This window comes from Papio anubis, chromosome 2, assembly GCF_008728515.1.
Source record: "Papio anubis isolate 15944 chromosome 2, Panubis1.0, whole genome shotgun sequence".
NCBI classification, from domain to species: domain Eukaryota; kingdom Metazoa; phylum Chordata; class Mammalia; order Primates; family Cercopithecidae; genus Papio; species Papio anubis.
The window spans coordinates 93,146,874-93,165,555 of NC_044977.1; the positions used below are offsets into that span (position 1 = coordinate 93,146,874).

At 47.2% G+C, this 18,682-nt stretch overlaps 1 protein-coding gene and 1 non-coding gene across 3 annotated transcripts in view; one reads left to right on the plus strand and one right to left on the minus strand.

Annotated features, from left to right (window-relative positions):
- The first annotated feature begins 5,416 nt into the window (after positions 1 to 5,416).
- Positions 5,417 to 18,682, plus strand: part of SCAP (SREBF chaperone) — a 71,574-nt gene continuing 58,308 nt past the window's right edge. For both annotated transcript variants that reach the window (XM_017955480.3, XM_017955478.2), the window contains exon 1: positions 5,417 to 5,715. The gene's annotated coding sequence lies outside the window, so the exon portion shown is untranslated. The remainder of the gene's footprint in view (positions 5,716 to 18,682) is intronic.
- On the minus strand, positions 17,053 to 17,152 carry LOC116274053. The gene has a single exon (XR_004182532.1). It is a non-coding gene; the product is annotated as a small nucleolar RNA U13 (small nucleolar RNA).

Below are 18,682 nucleotides of genomic sequence, written 5' to 3' on the forward strand. Positions count from 1 at the left end.
ATTGCAAAGACAAATCCATATAATCATGAAACTCCCTTTATTGTGCTCGTGACAGGGTGAGGCAGCTGGGCAGTGAGCTAGAACCTGCAGTCTTGGGTCCCAGAAGGCGGCCCTCTGTTCAGTTCTCAGAGTGACCTTGGACACATCATCTCCCCTCTGCAGATAAATTTTCTACATTTGTAAAATAAACTCAGTCTCTATATTTCAAGATTGTTCTGAGGATTGAGATCAGGTTTGAGAACTGGCCCAGGGTAGAAGCCCAAGTATTAGAAATTGTTATCATTTCTTGATTTCTGTGCTCCATTTAGTTTTTAAAATTTTTGAATTTACCTTTCCCTTTTTTTTTTTTTTTTTGAGATTCTCACTCCGTCGCCCAGGCTGGAGTGCAGTGGCACAATCTCAGCTTACTGCAAGCTCCACCTCCCAGGTTCACGCCATTCTCCTGCCTCAGCCTCCTGAGTAGCTGGGACTACAGGCACCTGCCACCACGCCCGGATAATTTTTTGTATTTTTCTTGGTAGAGACGGAGTTTCACCGTGTTAGCCAGGATGGTCTTAATCTCCTGACCTTGGGATCCGCCCGCCTCGGCCTCCCAAAGTGCTAGGATTACAGGCGTGAGCCATTGCGCCTGGCCTGAATTCACCTTTCTCATGGGGAACAATCTGAAGTAAAGTTGAGCTCTACCTAGTTAGGGCTAAATGGAACTGTTCCATTTGAGTTACTCTATGTAAAAACTAAAATCAGTGTTCTGCAACTTAACTGGAAGTGCATCAAAAATAAGATAGGGCTGGGTATGGTGGCTCACACCTGTAATCCTAGCACTTTTGGAGGCCAAGATGGGAGAGTTGCCTGAGGCCAAGAGTTCGAGACCAGCCTGGGCAACAGAGAGACCCTCATCTCTATGAAGAAAACTCCAAAATGTATCTGGGAGTGGTCATACCCACCTGTGGTCCCAGCTACTTGGGAAGCTTGCTTGAGTCCAGGAGGTCAAGGCTGCAGTGAGCTGTGATTGTGCCACCGCACTCCAGCCTGGACCATAGAGCAAAACCCTGTCTCTTAAAATAAAGGATTGATATGAAATCACCTTTGCAAAATTATGGCAGTAAGAAAAACCTGACGTGGTTGACTCCATGTTGCTTCTTTTTTTTTTTTTTCTCCAGAGTTTTGCTCTTTTTTCTCAGGCTGGAGTGCAATGACGCGATCTCGGCTCACCGCAACTTCTGCCTCCCAGGTTCAAGCTATTCTCTTGCCTCAGCCTCCTGAGTAGCTGGGATTACAGGCCTGCGCCACCACGCCTGGCTAATTTTGTATTTTTGGTAGAGACAGGATTTCTCCATGTTGGTCAGGCTGGTCTCGAACTCCTGCTCAGGTGATCTGCCCGCCTCGGCCTCCCAAAATGCTGGGATTACAGGAGTGAACCACCGTGCCCAGCTCTATCTTGCTTCTAACCTCCAACCTGGGGATAGGCGAAGGTAACCTTGGGAGGAATTTATAGTTCAACCTTAAAGCAAGGATGACATTAGCCCTTTCCAAAACTAAACTGCCTTTGTAAAACTAATGAAAAGTCACAAGGCTAGGATTTTTATAGGAGGGGCCTGAATTCTGCTAAGGTGTAGGTGTAGTTAAACGATAACGATAACCAGTCATTACTCTGGAAGTCACAAGATTTGTAACTTCCTCAGTTACTCCTATAGATAACATCACTATTGCAGAACCTAAAATTTGCCTTTTGAGATGTTTCTTTTTTTTTTTTTTTTTTAGACGGAGTCTTGCTCTGTTGCACAGGCTGGAGTGCAGTGGCACAATCTCGACTCACTGCAAGCTCCGCCTCCTGGGTTCACACCATTCTCCTGCCTCAGCTTTGAGTAGCTCGGACTACAGGTGCCTGCCACCACACCTGGCTAATTTTTTGTATTTTTAGTAGAGATGGGGTTTCACCGTGTTATCCAGGATGGTCTCGATCTCCTAACCTCGTGATCCACCTGCCTCAGCCTCCCAAAGTGCTGGGATTACAGGCGTGAGCCACCGCGCCCAGCCTTGAGATGTTTCTTTTCAGACTTGCTTTTCTGCTGACTCCACCCAGAGGCTGACTCAGCGCATGAGGACCCCTCCTATGATTGCATCCCCAACCAATCAACATTTCCCATTCCCTAGCACCCTGCCTACCAAACTATCCTTGAAAAACCCTAACCTCTAAGCCTTTGGGGAGACTGATTTGAGTAATAGCTCCATGCACAAAGCGTGGCCTTGTGCATGGCCAGCCTTGCGTCAGTGAAACTCTTTACTGCAATGCCAAGGCCTCAGTGAATTGATTTTGTCTGTGCAGTGGGCAAGAAGCAGCCTTGGGCAATTACAGATAGATGGATAAAACGATAGATTTTTTAGATAGACATGAGATACTAAGCAAAACATTAATAGTTGTAGAATCTAGGGTGTATGAGTGTTCACTGTATGGTTCTTTCAACTTTTCTGTTATGTTTCATATTAAATGTTGTAGGAGGCTGGGCATGGTGAGTCACGCCTGTAATCCCAGGATTACAGCGGGTGGATCAGTTGGGCCCAGAAGTTCCAGACCAGCCTGGGCAACATGACAAAACCTTGTCTCTAATAAAAATACAAAAATAAACCTGGTGCGATGGCGAAAGCCTGTAGTTGCAGCTACGCAAGAGGCTGAGGCACGGGAATCGCTGGAACCTGAGAGGTGGAGGTTGCAGTGAGCCAAGATTGTGCCACTGTGCTACAGACTGGGTGACAAAGCGAGAGTTGGTCTCAAAAATAATAATAATAAAAAAAAGGGCCAGGCGAGGTGGCTCATGCCTATTATAATCCCAGCACTTTGAGAGGCCAAGGCGGGTGGATCCCACTTGAGGTCAGGACTTTGAGACAGCCTGGCCAACATGGCAAAACCCTGTCTCTACTAAAAATGCAAAAAAGTTAGCCGGGCATGGTGGTGAACACCTGTAATCCCAGCTACTCAGGAGGCTGAGGGGGGAGAATCACTTGAACCTGCTGGGGGAGGTTGCCATGAGCCAACACCTCACCACTGCACTCCAGCCTGGACAACAGAGTGAGACTGTGTCTCAAAAAAAAAAAAAAAGTTGTGGGAGAAGCCCTAAAATCACGGCCACTTCATTATACTCCATGGGGGGCATTCTGTAGCAGACTTACCAGGGCCCCATAAGCCCCAGCTTCCCCTTCCCCAGAGCCTCCACAGGGTTCTCAGTGGGTCCTCTCAGGGCAGTGGAGGATTGTTTGCCATGCTTCAAGGCACAAAGGTACTTAGCTAGGTGCTTGTCAGTTTTGGAGCCTCTTATTTTTTGTGGGGGAGTATCCAGACTTCGCTGACGGTCTGCGAACACAGCTTTGATGGAGTGGTTGGGTGGGAAGAGGTGGTGAGTGAGGAGAGTGACAGCAGTTCCCAAGGCTGTCCGGCTAAGTCCTGCCGTGGAGGTGGTTAGAAGACAGGCTCCTGACCCTCTCTGGAGAGAAGACTTTGGTACAGTGGGCCTACGGCTCAGGAGGACTCCTTCATGCCCAAGGTTTCTGAGGGGACAAATGATGGTATTTCAAGGGATCAGACCTGGAGAGAGTGGTGTCAGGATAGGTAAGGGGGTGTAGGTAAGTTCCCCTGAATGCTCTCTATTGTTGCTTCTCTTTCATTGAATACAACAAACAGGATGGGCATGGTGGCTCACACCTGTAATCCTAGCAGTTTGGGAGGCCAACATGGGAAGGCTGCTTGAGCCCAGGAGTTTGAGACCAGCCCGGGCAACACAGCAAAAGACCCCATCTTGATAAAAATAACAAAAACAAAAACGGCATGGTGGCGCTCATCTGTAGTCCCAGCTACTTGGGAGGATCACTTGAGCCCAGGAAGTTGAGGCTGCAGTGAGCTATGACCACACCACTGCACTCCAGCCTGGTAAAGGAGTGAGACCTCAAGTGTAAAAATAAAAATAACCTTAAAAATTCATTTTTTTTTTTTTTTTTTGATATGGAGTCTTGCTCTGTCGCCCAGGCTGGAGTGCAGTGGCATGATCTCGGCTCACCGCAAGCTCTGCCTCCTGGGTTCACACCATTCTCCTGCCTCAGCCTCTCGAGTAGCTGGGACTACAGGTGCCCACCACCATGCCCGGCTATTTTTTTTTTTTTTAGTAGAGATGGGGTTTCACCATGTTAGCCAAGATGGTTTCGATCTCCTGACCTCATGATCTGCCCGCGTTGGCCTCCCAAAGTGCTGGAATTACAGGCGTGAGCCACCGCGTCCAGCAAATTCTTTCTTTATAGGATAAAAATTCCCATATTAAGCCAAAAGAGAATGCTGAAAATGGCATAACCCTGAAGGTCACTTTGGGCCAAGGCCCACTGTTCCCATTGTTAATTTCATTGTGACAATAGTGTGGTGGGCAGAGAGGAACAGGGTTTTAGGAGGAGGTATTTGAAGAATGTGTAGTGGGTCAGGGGGCTGGTGCAGTCAGAAGGGCCACCTCTAATTTCTGCCTTGCATTGGTGACTAGATCTGCACTTTCTGGAACTCCCAGAGAGGTTTGCTGGTGCCTTTGAGGGCAGGTACAGGTCCTGCCTTAACCAGGTAGCCCTGGAGTGGGTGCGGGTGTCCAGGGCAGTAGGGAGGGGCTGAGGGGAGGCTTACCTCTGACACAAGACCTGGGTACAGCAAGGGCATGCAGTAGCATGATCAAAGTCTCCCCAGAGTGGTCCGGGCAGCGTCTCTGATTGGGGACCTGCGTTTCCCTCGCGGGGAAGCAGCCTCCCCTTCCCCTTCTGTGAGGCCCTGTAACAAGGCCTACCTCGGGTTTTCAGGAGGGCCAAATGCGAGGACGTGTACAATACCAGCTCCGCACCAGACACCTAGTAAACAGTTAACGTAGCTGTTGCTATTATAACAAATACCTGTTCCCTGTGGAAAATGGTTAAATGCCAACTTATGCTTTTAAATGTCTATAGGGAAACTAATTTTATGGACATTATTTATTCTTCTCATCTGCATTTGTAGTGTATCTCAGCCCGGCTGCTTCTAATTTTTTGCCATTATAAAACAGGGAACATGAGCATCTTGTGCAGGGTGGGTTTTTTGTTTTTGTTTTTCTTTTTGTTTATTGGCTCACTGTAGCCTCCCAGGCTCAGGTGATCCTCCCACCTCAGCCTCCTGAGTAGCTGGGACCACAGGTGCGCACCACCACACTCGGTTATTTAATTTTACTTGTGGAGACGGAGGTCTTCTACGTTGCACAAGTTGGTCTCTAACTCCTCGGCTCAAGCGATCTTCGCGCCTTGGACTCCCACTGTGTTGGGATTACAACCGGGAGCCACCGCGCCCGGCTTTCTGCAAGTTCTTGATGACCGATGGGGGCCTGTGGGCCCTAACCCGGCTGGCCCTAACCCGGCGTCATGCTCCGCCCCGCCCGGTCCGGCTGCCCATACTTCCCACCGGTGTCCACCAGGGGGCGAACGGGAGCCGCTAACGGGGTTCGACTACGCATGCGCACGCCCTGGGAGCACGTGCCGAGGGCGGTGGGGCGGGAGGGTAAAGGTAGGAGGTGAGAGGTGAAGGGGCGGGCGCCCGGCGGCCAGGAGGGAGAGGGCGGGCACCACGCACCGGACTGCGGGCCGGGAGCGCGCACGCCGCGCTCCTCCCCCGCTGCGGCCCCCGTCGCCGACGCCGCCGCCGCCGCCTGGGAGCTGCTGCTGCCACAGGTACCATCAGGCGCCCAGGGCGCCTGCCCGCGGGCCCCAGCTCGACTCCAGCCGCGCGAAGCCGGGAGTTCCTGGATGGGGGCCGCTAGGGGAGGGGGGTGCGTGGGCATGGCGCTGTCCAGCAGCCGTGCGGACCGGCCCTGGAGACCGCAGGCCGGCAAGGAGGCAGGGCCGCCGCGTCCCCACCCCCAACCCGACCGCGCCCCTGCACGGGCCGGCCCCTGGAGCTCAGCGTCGCCACCAGACCTCCGCGGGCCCCTGGTGTGTCGGGGGTAGATGCGCGCCGTCGCATCCCCTGGCCTAGTTGCTCCGGGCAGCTGTTCTAGAACCTGCTTTGGTGCTGTCTGGGTTTTCCGGAGTGCGGGGGAGAGCATGCTTTCCACTTCTGCCTCTTTTGGAAGATCTTGAGAGAGAACGCTAGCTGCTTTGCTGGTTTTGCTTGGTTTCTAGTTTTCCGTATTGCTTAAATCTCAACTTTGCTTCACTAATGTTGCTTCTGTTTACTTCTGAGTGGGTTTATGACTGCAGTACTAAACCGGCTTATAATGTCACGATAGCGTTAGTTGCAGGGAGCCCTGGATCCGGACTGTTTGAAGTCCAGAAAGTTGTCCAGATGGGAATGCGGAGCGGGTGTGGGGGCAGTGAGTCCCAGTGAGGGCTCTGGCAGCAGTCAGCCCCTGGTTCGGGTCACTCACTGCTCCACCTTGTATGGCGACAGTCGGAGCTAGGTGAATAAACTCTGGGGATTTTGTAATACGTATTGTGAAGCGGCCATAGAAAAGGTTTAATGTTGTTAGCTTTGTGTGTTTCTTTTATTTGGGCAAAAGTTTTGTGGAGTTTGGTTATGCGGTGTCCTTATTGGTTTGCTGTCATGTCAGGATATGCAAAAGACTGACGCTTTTATTAGGGAGTCAGGGTCGAGGGTGTCTAGTTAGTGCTGTATCTATTTTAGGTGTTCCTCAATGATGCCTAAAGACCTGTTTTTTGTTTGGAGACAGGGTCTCACTCTGTCTCCCAGGCTGGAGTGCAGTGGCGCCATCTCGGCTCACTGCAGCCTTGATTTCCTGGGCTCAGGTGATCCTCCCACCTCAGCCTCCCCAGTAGCTGGGACAACAGGTGTGTGCCACCACGCCCGGCTAATTTTTGTATTTTTTGTAGAGATGAGGGTCTTGCAGTGTTGCCCAGGCCGGTCTTTAACTCCTGGGCTCAAGCATTATACAAGCCTTGGCCTCCCAAAAGTGTTGGGATTACTGACGTGAGCCACCGTGCCCGGCCAAGACCTGTATCTTTTAAAATGTGTGTTAATATAGTTTACATTTTAGGTGTTTTACACATTTGCGGTATTCCTACTGAGCACATGATGTAAACAACACTATATACATATATTTCACACTGTATAAATATATTTCCATATTTATTCTTTTGGTCATAAATTGAAATGGAAAGAATTAGGCTTTTTAAATTTATTTATTTATTTATTTGCTTTTGAGCTGGTCTCCCTGTCATGGGCTGGAGTGCAGTGGCTGGCTCGGTTCAGTACAAGCTCAGCCTCCGGGTTCCATGTTCTCCTGCCTCAGCCTCCGGTAGCTGGGACTACAGGCCCACGCCACCACGCCTGGCTAGTTTTTTGTATTTTTTAGTAGAGGCGGGGTTCACCATGTTAGCCAGGATGGTCTCCTCCTGACCTCGTGATCCACCAGCCTCGGCCTCCCGAGTACTGGGATTACAGGCTTGAGCCACCCGGCGCCCGGCCTTTAAATTTGTTATGAACTGATCTGATGTTTGAGTGCTCTCTCTTTCTTTCTTTGGGCGAGGTCTCGCTCTGTGCCAGGCTGGAGTGCAGTGGCCATCTCGGCTGCCACCTCTCCCGGGATTAGCTGATTCTCCTGCTTCCAGCCTCCCGAGTAGCTGGGACTCGGGTGCCGCCACCATGCCGGCTACTTTTTGTATTTTTAGTAGAGACAGGGGTTTCACGTGTAAAGCCAGGATGGTGATCTCACGGGCCCCCTGATTGCCGCCTCAGCCTCCCAAAGGGCTGGGATTACAGTCGTGAGCCACCGCGCCCGGCTTGAGTGCTCTCTCTTTTCTTTTGCTATTGCGGTAAAAACAGCCCCTCTCTAGAGATCTCCATGTACTTTATAATCACTGGTTTGGGGCCCTTCCCCTGTTCCCCCAGTCACTGTCATGAGGTGGGTAAAAAGTTTACTCCAAGTTTATTACTAGAAAAATGGAGGCATATGCTATTCAGGTATTAAATAAACTAAAAAAGGAAAGAAAATGGAGGCATAAAGATTGTGATTTACCTGAGGTCGTATATGAACAACTACCCAGTTGGGAAAGGAACCGTGCCTGTGGACTTCACTGCATATATGTTTATTAACATTTGGTGGTAGACTTTAGGGATATTTTCTCTCAGAATCTAGCCATGCATGTGAATGTGCCTCAGGGATCCTGGAATGACAGGTTCATGTGCTGTTTGCTTACTCTCACCATTGGTGGTTGCCAGTGTTTTACTGGCTCTGACAGGTACTTCATATACAGTTTGTGTTATCACCCCTCGTTGAACAGATGAAAGGACTCCTAATGGGTTCTTACCAGGTCACCCAGCGTGTCAAGGGTGGATCATCCTTCAAACCAGGTCTGCCACACCTCCGCCACCTGAGCTCCTTCCGTTAGAACTTGCTACCTTAATGAGTTGGCTAAAGAAACAAGGTTCAGGTGTCGTCTTTTGCCACCCAAAGTAATAATTCTGGGTGATATTGAGTGCTTGTGCTGTTTAGGCACTGTCCCAGGTACTGCAATACTAGCTTATCTCACTTAGTTTTCATGATAACCAGATGAGATAACTCTGTTATCACCCCCTTTACGGAGAGTTTTAGGCAAGTGATTTGACTGGCCCTGGGTCACCTAGTGAATTTGAGACAGAGTATGTGTGCAAACTGAGATTTGGCTGACAAAAGAGTCCATGCTTTTATGCTGTTCTTGTACCTGCTGGCTTCCACAGTCTGTTTTTTTTTGGGGGATGGAGTTTCGCTCTTCTTGCTCAGGCTGGAGTGCAGTAGCGTGAGCTCAGCTCACTGCAACCTCCGCCTCCCAGGTTCAAGCGATTCTCCTGCCTCAGCCTCCCGAATAGCTGGGATTACAGGCATGCGCTACCATGCCCAGCTGATTTTGTATTTTTAGTAGAGGCGGGGTTTCACCATGTTGGTCAGGCTGTTCTCAAACTCCCGACCTCAGGTGATCCGGCTGCCTCGGCCTCCCACAGTGCTGGGATTACAGGCGTGAGCCACTGCAGCCAGCCCACAGTCTTTTCTGTTGCTCATTGTCAGGTAAGGGTAGTGGAAGAAGGTGGTAGGGGTGATGGGAGGAAGCCTGCGTCACTGACTCGAGTGTCGGGATGGTGGAACTCAGCAAGGTGACAGCAATTTGACCACTGCCATTTGGCAGTTTCTGGTTAAGCAGTCAAGGGCATTAACTTAGAATGGTTGCAGGGATGCTAAGTCATAAGGCAGCTTTGCAGTGGGGTCCAAAGTTGGTGTGTAAGCATAAAGATGCACGTGGATCTCAGGAAAAAAATAAAACTAATTTTCCTGTTTATTTCAGCCTCATTTAATTTTTTTTTTCTTTTTGAGATGGAGTTTCACTCACTCTGTTGCCCAGGCTGGAGTGCAGTGATGCTATCTTGGTCTCCTGCCTCAGCCTCCCAAGTAGCTGGGATTACAGGTGTGTACCACCACATCTGGCTAATTTTTGTATTTTTAGTAGAGATGGGGTTTCACCATATTAGTTAGGCTGGTCTCAAACTCCTGGCCTCAAGTGATCCACCCGCCTTAACTTTCCAAAGTGCTGGGATTACAGGCATGAGCCACCGTCATTACAGGCATGAGCCACCATAATAATTTTAGCATATACTTTATAATGTACACTGTATTATCACTGTAGTACATATATATATAATTTATATGTAAGAGTGCATGTATTAGGAGCATATACTTGAATTTTTGTTGTTTGGGCATTCATGATCAAAACATTTGGTAACCACTGGTTTATTTGATATTTAGCATTTTCAGAAAGCGTAAAATATACAAGGTGTTGGCCAGGTGCAGTGGCTCATGCCTGTAATCGCAGCGGCTGAGGTGGGCGGATCACCTGAGGTCAGGAGTTCGAGACCAGCCTGACCAACATGTGTGAAACCCCATCTCTACTATAAATACAAAAGTTAGCCAGGTGTGGTGGTGTGCGCCTGTAGTCCCAGCTACTCGGGAGACTGAGGCAGGAGAATTACTTGAACCTGGGAAGTGGAGGTTGCAGTGAGCCGAGATCCCGCCACTGCACTCCAGTCTGGGCAGAAAGAGCAAGACTCCATCTTAAAAAGAAAAAAAAAAATTGCAGTCACTAATGTGAAAGAGGTCTTTGTGTCTCACACATAGCACCTGTCTTAAATTTGAAGCTATGGTGACCAGTAATGGTCCCTTAGACAAATCTAGATGTTAAAATTTTGTTGAACCTCTTCTATTTTAAACATCTTAATTTTGGTTGGAGGCCAGAGGGACTCAAATTATCAGTTCACACAAATATGACAATTATAGTGGTTGTATTTGTGCCATTCCTCAACTTCAGAGTATTTTCAAATCATCTGAATATTGAAATTTCAAATACGTTGATTTTTTATAATTTTACAAGTGAGACTTGGTTTTCTTCATTTCATTCCTCTGCATTCCTGATTTTTAAAATATCTTATTTCCCAGTTTATTTTACAGTTGAATAGATTAGTTTTTGTTTGTTTGTTTTGAGACAGGGTCTTGCTCTGTCACCCAAGGCTGGAGTGCAGTGGCGCGATCATAGCTCACTTGCAGCTTCAGTCTCCTGGGCTCAAGAGATTCTCCCACCTCAAGCTTCCCAAGTAGCTGGGACTACAGGCGCATGTCACCATGCGTGGCTAATTTAAAAAATATATATATTTTTTGAGATGGGGTCTCGCTCTGTTGCCCAGGCTGGAGTGCAGTGGTGCAATCTCAGCTCACTGCAACCTCCGCCTCCCGGGTTCACGCCATTCTCCTGCCTCAGCCTCCCTACTAGCTGGGACTTTAGACGCCCGCCACCATGCCTGGTTAATTTTTTGTATTTTTTAGTAGAGACGGGGTTTCACTGTGTTAGCCAGGATGGTCTCGATCTCCTGACCTGCCACGGCCTCCCAAAAGTGCTGGGATTATAGGTGTGAGCCATCGCACCTGGCCTTAAAAATTTTTTGTAGAGACAGGGTTTCAGCTATGTTGCCCGGGCTGGTAGAGTTTGTGTTTTTTTTTCCAAGACAGAGTTTTGCTCCTGTTGTCCAGGCTGGAGGGCAATGGCGCGATGGCTCATTGCAACCTCTGCTTCCTGGGTTCATTCTCCTGCCTCAACCTCCCTAGTAGCTGGGATTACAGGTGCCCACCACCATGCCCAGCTAAATTTTTTTGTCTTTTTAGTAGAGACAGTGTGTCTCCATGTTGGCCTTGCTGGTCTTGAACTCCTGACCTTAGGTGATCCGTCCATCTTGGCCTCCCAAAGTGCTGGGATTACAGGCATGAGCCACCACGCCTGGCTGAGTTTGTTTTTAATTCAAGTCATCCTTGTTGCAAAATTAACAGGTAAGCAAAAAACCCCAAAGTTAAATTGTAACCCCATTGGTAACCACTATCAGGCTTCTTAGGCTTTTTATCATGCTTTCTTGCTTACTCGTTCTCTGTCTTATAGTGGGATCAGAATGTTTTGTATTCATTGTCTACATTATATTGTGAGGTTCTTTTCGTGGGTAAAACTGCATGACATTTTTGGTTTTTTGAACATAAAATCTCATTTATTTTTATGTTTTTCAATAATTTTATCCATTGAGCAGCCTTGTTCAGCCCAGTTTGCTGCATTTGGCTGTGGGCTTGGATTGCACCTTTTGGAAGACTGCACTGTCACTCACCAGGTCTCCAGTCATAGTCAGTAGTTTCCCACTCTCATGATCTGCCCCAAGCTGGCCTACCTAGTTAACCCTTCCTCCCTCTGAAAGGTCATGTTCATGCCTCATCTCCATGTTTTGATTAGGTCTCTTTTTTCAGGCCTGAGCCCTGGTAGAGTTTGACAGTGATGTGCATTTGTCACCTCCAGAGACAGTGACTATTAGAGACATATTTAGGAGACAGTTGAGATGTTACATTTCATGTTCTTGCCAGGAAGGATAATCTTGAATTCAACTCCCAAAAGCCACAGCTGAGCTCAGCTGTGGAAAGAATATCCACTGAGTTGTGCTTGAAGGTACTTCAGTGTACCTGTTTCAGATCTGCAGTGTTTTGTCTTTGGGTGAAGCTAGATCATGAGAAAGCACAATTCTGGCCCTTCTTCCAGTTGTTTTCACTCATCTCACTTTGCATGGCCCCATCAGTTTATATTGCAGTCTTTATCCGAAGTTCCCAAGGGAACCTCTGAGGCTGCTGAGAAAATTTCTTCAGGTTGAGTGACTGGGATCGCTATACCTCTAAGTATACTGGAACTATGTCATTGATGTTTTTGTCTGTCTGCCTTGGCCACTAGGAAGCTCAGAGTCAGGTTTGTATCCAGGGTCTTCCAGCTTGCGCTTAGTGTATTAATCTTCTAGATTGTTTTTAATGGTTTCTGCTCTTTGTCTCAGGTTTTACTATAAAATACATAACACATTTCCTTCCTGTTCTAAATATTACTGTGATCATATTCTTATAGCCAAATCTTTGTTCTCATTTTTATTTTCTATTATTTTTTATACCGTTGAATCCCTCTGAGCCTTGCCTTTCCCTGCTTCCTCCTCTGTACTCATTTTTGCCAAAATTTGTAAGGGGATAAATTCTTGAAAAGCTTTGCACATTTTGAGGACTTGTTTTTTAATATTTATTATAGTAAAATTTAAATATACATCCAAATAGAGAGCAGTAAGCCCTTGTGTACCTGTCACTCAGTTATATCTGTCATTTAGTCATTAACTCGGGGACACTCTTGTTTCATCTGTATCCTTTAATCCTCATTATGCTTTTTTTGGGGGGGAGAAGTTTATTAATTGATAGGTGTTACTTTGGGGTAAATGAGGAGGGAGCCAACTAGTATGCTGGGGAACCGTAAGGTTCTTTTTTTTTGAGACAGAGTTTTGCTCTTGTCGCCCAGGCTAGAGTGCAGTGGTGTGATCTCGGCTCACTGCAACCTCCGCCCCCCGGGTTCAAGCAATTCTCCTGCCTCAGCCTCCCAAGTAGCTGGGATTATAGGTGCCTGCCACCATGCCTGGCTAATTTTTGTATTTTTAGTAGATGGGATTTCACCATGTTGGCCAGGCTGGTCTTGAACTCCTGACCTCCGGTGATCCGCCCGCCTCGGCCTCCCAAAGTGTTGGGATTACAGTTGTGAGCCACTGTGCCCTGCCAAGGTTCTTTTCTTTGGGATCCTTTCCTGTCCTTAGAGAAGACCTTTTAGCTTTCTGCCTGAGGAGCTGATGCCTAGTTGTCAGGCTTTCTTCTTGCCAAGATAGCAGTGTTAACTCCTGTGTACAGACATTCACTTAATCCTTTTTACCAGTCCCACATCTCACTCCAGCCCTATGCTATACCTGGATTTCTCCATCCCAAGCCCCTTTAGGGTGTCTAGTGCCAGTCTTCTTCCTCATTGGCTGTGTCTCCCAGAGTTCTTTTTTATTTTTCCCAATGGTAATGCACTTACTGAGCAGATGCAGCAATCTTCTTACCTGATCGATCCTACATATAACCATTGGCCTAAATGTATGATGGTTTGCCAGCATCAGCAGTAAGACTTTTTTACCCCAGTAATGGGGTAAAAAACAAGTTCTTTTAAGGCTAGATCTTGATCCCCTGTTCTTTTTTTTTTTTTTTTTTTTTTTTTGAGATGGAGTCTCGCTCTGTCGCCCGGGCTGGAGTGCAGTGGCCGGATCTCAGCTCACTGCAAGCTCCGCCTCCCGGGTTCCCGCCATTCTCCTGCCTCAGCCTTCCCGAGTAGCTGGGACTACAGGCGCCCGCCACCTCGCCTGGCTAATTTTTGTATTTTTTAGTAGAGACGGGGTTTCACCGTGTTAGCCAGGATGGTCTCGATCTCCTGACCTCGTGATCCGCCCGTCTCGGCCTCCCAAAGTGCTGGGATTACAGGCTTGAGCCACCGCGCCCGGCCGATCCCCTGTTCTAAACTGACCAACTTAATCTGAAAATAGTTTGCAGCATGTAAATATTTTAGGATTACAGCCATCTGTATACACACTTAAAAGTAGTTTTGCTACCATTACCTTAGTCTAAAAGAGTAATCTGGCCGGGCGCGGTGGCTCAACCCTGTAATCCCAGCCCTTTGGGAGGCCGAGGCGGGTGGATCACGAGGTCAGGAGATCGAGACCATCCTGGCTAACATGGTGAAACCCCGTCTCTACTAAAAATACAAAAAACTAGCCGGGCGTGGTGGCGGGCGCCTGTAGTCCCAGCTACTCGGAGGCTGAGGCAGGAGAATGGCGTAAACCCGGGAGGCGGAGCTTGCAGTGAGCCGAGATCGTGCCACTGCACTCCAGCCTGGGTGACACAGCGAGACTCCGTCTCAAAAAAAAAAAAAAAAAAAGAGTAATCTAAGAATGCCAAACGTTATTTTGTTCGAATGCCATGGTTATTTTAATTTAAAAGCATTTCTTTCAAAGCTGCTTCTCTCTTTACAACAGTAGAACTCTGGCAGCGAATTAAGAGGTCAAAGATTCAGTGAAACTGTGGCTAATTTCTGGTTCCAATCTGGGAGCTCTCTTTGCACTATGATCAAAATGGAGTTTTGCCAGCTGCCCAGGGTAATAGCCTTGCAGGTCTCTTCCTTGTTGAGCAATGAATATAAGTTCCATATGGCTGAAGAGGCCTCACAATCACGGCAGAAGGTGAAAGAGGAGCAAAGGCATGTCTTACATGGTGGCAGGCAAGCCTCTTCTCGTTATACTTTTAAAATTATTTGGCTGGGTGCGGTGGTTCATGCCTGTAATCCCAGCACTTTGGGAGGCCAAGGTGGGCGGATCACTTAAGGTCAGAAGTTCAAGACCACCCTGGCCAACATGGCGAAACCTTGCCTGTACTAAAAATACAAAAATTAGCAGGGCATGGTGGCACGCACCTGTAATCCCAGCTACTTGTAATTCCAGCTACTCGGGAAGCTGAGGAGGAATTGTTTGAACCTGGGAGGTGGAGGTTGCAGTGAGCCAGGATTGCATCACAGCACTCCAGCCTGGGTGACAGAGCAAGACTCTGTCTCAAAACAAACAAAAAAAAGTTATTTGGTGATTTTTTTTTTTTTTGAGACAAGAGTCTGCTTGTCACTCAGGCTGGAGTGCAATGGTGCGGTCTCTGCTCACTGCAACCTTTGCCTCCCAGGTTCAAGAGATTCTTCTGCCTCAGCTTCCCAAGTAGCTGGGATTACAGGCATGTGCCACCACACCCGGCTAATTTTTGTATTTTTTGTAGAGATGGGGTTTCACCATGTTGGCCAGGCTGGTCTTGAACTCCTGACCTCAAGCGATCTGCCCGCCTTGGTCTCCCAAAGTGCTGGGATTGCAGGCATGAGCCAACGTGCCTGGACCATTTTAACCATTTTTAAGTGTAGTATTTGGTTATATTAAGTGTATTCACATTGTTATGCAACCATCATCACTATCCATTTCCAGAAAGTTTTCATTATTCTACATAGAAACTGTCTATCCAGGGCCAGTGGGTGGGAATTGGTATCTCATTGTGATTTTGATTTGCATTTGCTAAGGAATATTGATGTTGAGCGATTTTTCATGTGTTGATTGGCCATCTGTATGTCTTCTTTTTTGCTGTTTGGATTTTTTTTTTTTCTTTTTTTTTTTTTTTTGAGACAGGGTCTTCTTGCTCTGTTGCCCAGACTGGAGTTCTGTGGCACAATCACAGTTGACTGCAGCCTGAAGCCTCTGGTCCCAAGTCATTCTCCCACCTCAGCCTTCCGAGTAGCTGGGACTACAGGCATGTGCCCCCACGCCTGGCTAATATTCATATTTTTTGTGGAAATGGGGTTTCACTATATTGCCTAGGCTGGCCTTGAACTCCTGAGCTCAAGTGATCCATCCACCTCAGCCTTCCAAAGTGGTGGGATTACAGACATGAGCCACCCCACCGAGCCTGTATATCTTCTTTAGAGAAATGTTTATTCAAGTCCTTTTCTCATTTTGAGTTGTTTATTGTTATTTTGTTGTTATTGTTGAGTTGTAGGAATTCTTTACATATTCTGGATGTTAATCCCTTGTTAGATATATGATTTGTGAATAGTTTCTCCCATTCTGTTTGTTATCATTTCACTCTCTTTATTGTGTGATTTGCACAATTTTTAACTTTTTTTTTTTCTTTTTTAAGGCAGAGTCTCCCTCAGTCACCCAGGGTGGAGTGCAGTGCTGCAGTGTTGGCTCACTGCAGCCTCCACCTCCTGAACTCAAGCAGTCCTCCCACCTCAGCCTCTCAAGTAGCTGAGACTACAGGTGCATACCACCATGCCCGGCTATTTTTTTTGTATTTATTTTTTTCGAAGAGATGGGGTCTTGCCATGTTGCCCAGGCTGGTCTAAAACTTCTAAGCTCAAGCAGTCCGCTTGCCTTGGCTTCCCGAAGTGCTGAGATTAAGGCGTGAGCCACCACGCCCGGCCATAAGTTTTTAATTTTTATGAATTCCAGTCTATCAGTTTTTTTTCTTTTGTTGCCTATACTTTTCAATCCTTGCTAAATGCAACATCATGAAGATCTTTTTCTTTTTCTTCTTCTTTTTTTTTATTTTGAGATGGAGTCTCGCTCTGTCACCCAGGCTGGAGTGCCATGGTGCATCTCGGCTCACTGCAAGCTCCGCCACCTGGATCACACCATTCTCCTGCCTCAGCCTCCCAAGTAACTGGGACTACAGGCGCCCACCACCTTGTCCGGCTAATTTTTTGTATTTTTAGTAGAGATGGAGTGTCCCCGTGTTATCCAGGATGGTCTCGATCTCCTGACCTCGTGATCCGCCCGCCTTGGCCTCCCAAAGTGCTGGGATTACAAGCGTGAGCCACCACGCCCAGCCAAAGATCTTTTTCTTATGTTTTCTTCTAAGGGCTTTATAGTTTTAGCTCTTCTTCTTTCATTTCTTTGATCTATTTTGAGTTAATTTTTGTGTATAAGAGTCCAACTTCACTTTTGCATGTAACTATCAGTTTTCCCAGTAGCATTTGTTGAAGAGACTGTCCTTTCCCCAGTGACTGGTCATGGCACCTTTGTCAAAAATCAATTGATCCTATTTGTGAGAATTTATTTTTGGGTTCTTTTTCTTCTTCTTTTTTTCAGGTTAGATGGGTAGTGCTGACATCATAACAAGGTTTGAGAATGATACATCTCACATGTGTGTGAAACACCCAATTATCATACTGATGAACTACAGAAGATCTGGGCTCTCTGTTGTTTTATATGTCTGACCTTATGCCAGTACCACATTGTTTTTCTTACTGTAGCTTTGTAGTAAGTTTTGAAATCAGGAAGTGTGAGTCCTCCAACTTAGTTCTTGTTTTTCGAGATTGTTTTGGCTATTCAGGGCTTCCCCTTTTTTCTTTGGACAAAGTAATGGGAAGAATTTCTTTTTTTTTTTTTGAGATGGAGTCTCGCTCTGTCACCCAGGCTGGAGTGCAGTGGTGCGATCTCGGCTCACTGCAAGCTCCGCCTCCCAGGTTCACACCATTCTCCTGCCTCAGCCTCCTGAGTAGCTGGGACTACAGGCACCCACCACCACGCCCGGCTAATTTTTGTATTTTTACTAGAGATAGGGTTTCACCGTGTTAGTCAGCCTGGTCTCAAACTCCTGACCTCAGGTGACCTGCCTGCCTTGGCCTCTCAAAGTGCTGGGATTACAGGCGTGAGCCACCGTGCCAGGCTTTTTATAATTTTTGTAGAGATGAGAGTCTCACTATGTTGCCCAGGCTGGGACTGATTCAGGTTTTGTTTTTTAAGCAGATATTAAAAATACATCTCAGATGACCAAGTGGAATTTATTCCCAAAGTGCAAGGATGGTTTCACAAAAATCAATTAAAGTAATATGCCACATTACCAGAATGAAGGAGAAAAATACAATGATCATCCCAACTGATGCAGAAAAAGCATTTAACAAAATTCAAGATGACTTTTTCATTAAAAAACACTCAATGAAATAGGAATAGAAGGCAATATTCTCAACATAATAAAGGGGTATATATGAAAATCTCACAGCTTACATCACACTTGATGGTGATCGCGCCACTGTCCTTCAGCCTGGGTGACAGAGCGAGACTCTGTCTCAAATAAATAAATAAATAAAAATAAAAAAATAAAATAAATTAGCCAGGTATGGTGGCTCATGCCTGTAGTCCCAGCAGTGTGAGAGGCTGAGATGGGAGGATCACTCAGGAGGTCGAGACTACAGTGAGCCACGATTGTACCACTGTATTCAGCCTGGGTGACAGAGCGAGACCCTATCAAAAATAAAAAACAAACTTACAAGTCAACAGATGCTTATTGAATTCTTCCTAAGTATCAGACACTGTTCAAGTTCTGGGGAATCAGCAGTGAACAAGGCTAAGCCCCTGCTTTCTTTCATTTTTTAATTTTTAATTTTAATTTTTTTTTTAGAGACAGAGTCTCACTTTGTCACTTAGGCTGCCAGGCTTGAGTGCAGTGATGCATTCTCAGCTCACTGCAACCTTCGCTTCCTGGGTTCAGGTGATTCTCGTGCCTCAGTTTCCCGTGTAGCTGGGATTACAGGCACTACCACACCCAGCTAATTTTTGTAGTTTTAGTAGAGACGGGAGTTTCACCATGTTGGCCAGGCTGGTCTCAAACTCCTGACCTCAAGTGATCTGCCTGCCTCGGCCTCCCAGAGTGCTGGGATTACAGGCATGAGCCACTGGGCCCCGGCCCTCTGGAGTGTTTTGAGCAGGGTAGTGACA